We start from the raw sequence: 2,819 nt of genomic DNA on the forward strand, positions 1-2,819 counted from the left end.
AAGATTCAGGGGGCAAAAAAACCCTGACTTAATATATGTGCAAATTACTCATAGCATTCACATCCCTTGCTCCTACAAAGCTGCTCTGATGACGCTATTAAATGAAGGGCATATGGCAACCCTTTCGGCCTTCCTGGTTAATTGGAAAATGATTCAGTAACTATTTAATATAATCTTGTTACTGTTACTAGGGAAAGGGTAGTTTCACCAGCAATTGTGACTTTAGTTCCCAGAAGGTTAGTTCTTTTGTACCTCTTCCCTCCACCCAAGGAAAATTCCTGAACTTCAGCCGATGCAGAGGAACACATCTACCAGCTGTGAGGCACATGTAGGATTACAGCAGGATTGGCCTGGAAAAGCTCGAATTCACAAGTATGGTAAACCATACTCAGCATGGTATCTTATTTATTGGGAACTTTACAAAACACTTTCATCATAATTCCTTTCAAAGACAGACTGAGCATGGCATGCCTTCTTTATGCATTCCTTATTACATTATAATCACAAGCTGTCTTAGTGAAACATAATACTATAAGCCTAAATTTTGAAGGAATGGTGAACAAAGCATTTTTATTTTTATTTTTTTACATTGTAAATTAGCTGCTCTTGTAATGAAATAATAGAAATAGCCTGAATCAAAAGTTGAAGAATATGATTATTGGGATCTCTTGTGAATATATGGTGGCTGTCAGGGGTGGGGTGGGGGGAACTCAACTACTTCTTGGATACATTTGAGAGCAAGGAAGCCTTGTTCATGTATGGTGCACGACACTAGCTATGAAAACAAGAATGCTTTAGTCACACAACAAAAGCTCATCACTCCAAATAGCCAGGGTTCTGATAAGCAAGAGTACCATTCACATAAGGGGTGAGAGACCACTAGCTCATAGGACAGAACTGGCCCATCAACCCTTTCTCAATAGCCCACCAAACTCCTGCCATTTACCTTGGCAACTTCCTGTACCTGCCACACCCCAATCTGCTCTGGAATTAAGGGATCTGTCCAGTAAAGCATGGGAGGAGACAGAGGGGTCTGCAAAGGGAATGGGGAATCAGTGAAAACCGTATCCTCACCACACATCCATTTACAATAGTCTTTGCTGGATCTAGGTTCTTCCATTCATGGGTTAGCAGTCAATAACACAACTTTCACCTTGATGAAATTGCTGCTGCTTGCCAAGTGGTTGCAGTAGCAACTGCCTAGGTAGCCACTTAAGTCTTCTGCTCCAAGACCTGAAGCAGCTTGAATGTGGCTGATTTGGGTCTTACCAAAGGTGCTCGCACAGCCATCATAGACAATAATAATACTTTATTATTTGTACTCCATCCGTCTGACTGGGTTTAATTTAAGATGGATGTGAGAAACTGGTCCACAAACCAGGATTTATTTATTTTTTGCAGCAGAACCTTGCTCTGTAGGCTTTGTGTGCAGTCCAAACATATTGAAATTGGAGCAAGTGCATGGCATGTTATTTTATTTTATTAGCACATGTATATACCAATTTTCTTCCATCGTGGGACTCAGAGAAGTGAACATAGGGTTTCCAGGTGGTTCCCCCATCCAGAAACTGATCTGACCCAAACCTGTAAGGTAGCTGCATCATGTACTTAGACTATGTCCTGGGAAACTACGCATGAGCATCTCTGTGTTTATCCTGAAAAGGGTTGAGACTTGTGTCCAGCTGAACACACACAAAGCCCTCATAGGCGCTTGAAAAAAGTCCACTGTGTTGCTACCTCTGCTTCCTTCCTCCTGAAGGCAACGAAACTTGCCTTTGGGCAAATAAAAGGACGGGGCATGTGTGTCTTTTGGTGCCTTTTCACCATTCCAAAATTATTTCACTTGTCATGTAAAAAGAAGTTGAAGACAGTCCTTGAAAAAAAAATCTCACAGTTGTGGAATGAGAAATTATAGGCATTGGAACACATTGTGTGGATGGGCTTGTTTTATCCCTTCCAGTTTCTGATCCATAAGAAATGTTTTCATAACTTTTTTCATCCTTCTGTCTGAAATCATAAGGACTGGAATCAGACTTACAATGTTTTAACATCTATGCAATGGTTGAATAGCAATTGCCTATGTTGAATGGCAACTGCAGGAATTGGTATGAATGTGCACATTACTCATGATCCATGAAGCCTCAGGCCCTCCAGGGACCCAAGGAAGACTTGAAAGGGGGTGAGGCACTGGCTGCTGCAACCAAGAGGAACTTTCACCAATGCCATCCCTGATGGAAGATATGTCCCCACCAGTCCCCAGCACAATTTCCATCTCTTCAAGCTTGCAGAAGTCAGGAGATACAGAATGAGGCAGAGACCCACTAAAGAACATAGCCAGCTTGTTCAGAGAGGCAGTGACTAATGCAGAAGAGCACTTGCCTAAATTTAGAAGGCTTCAGGAGGCTTCAACTCTCTGCTGAGGCAACATTGCCTAAAACAGGGGAAAGAAAAGCTCTTGAGCTAATACACGTTCCCTTGGAGCTTTCCATGGTCCTGATATGGTCTGCCTGAACCTGAATGCACCATGCTGCAGTTTCCTGAATCTGCCTTTACCTGATGTGATACTACAGATTGCGACATTACCTGGTGTGACCTTGTTCACTGAGACTCTATATAATAAGCTTCAGGCTTCTGCGTAACTTTGAGGAAACCTATGGTTGCATCAATATACTTTGTATATGTGGCATTTTAACATTGTGTACATGAGTATATGGGCGCATGACAATAGGAAGTACATTGAAATTGGCTTTCTTTCTTTTTTGGCCAGTATTTTATCAATGCACCGATCTCACTAGTAATTTAGAGGAAGAATAGAGATG

Source organism: Podarcis muralis, chromosome 4 (genome assembly GCF_964188315.1).
Source record: "Podarcis muralis chromosome 4, rPodMur119.hap1.1, whole genome shotgun sequence".
Lineage (NCBI taxonomy): Eukaryota > Metazoa > Chordata > Lepidosauria > Squamata > Lacertidae > Podarcis > Podarcis muralis.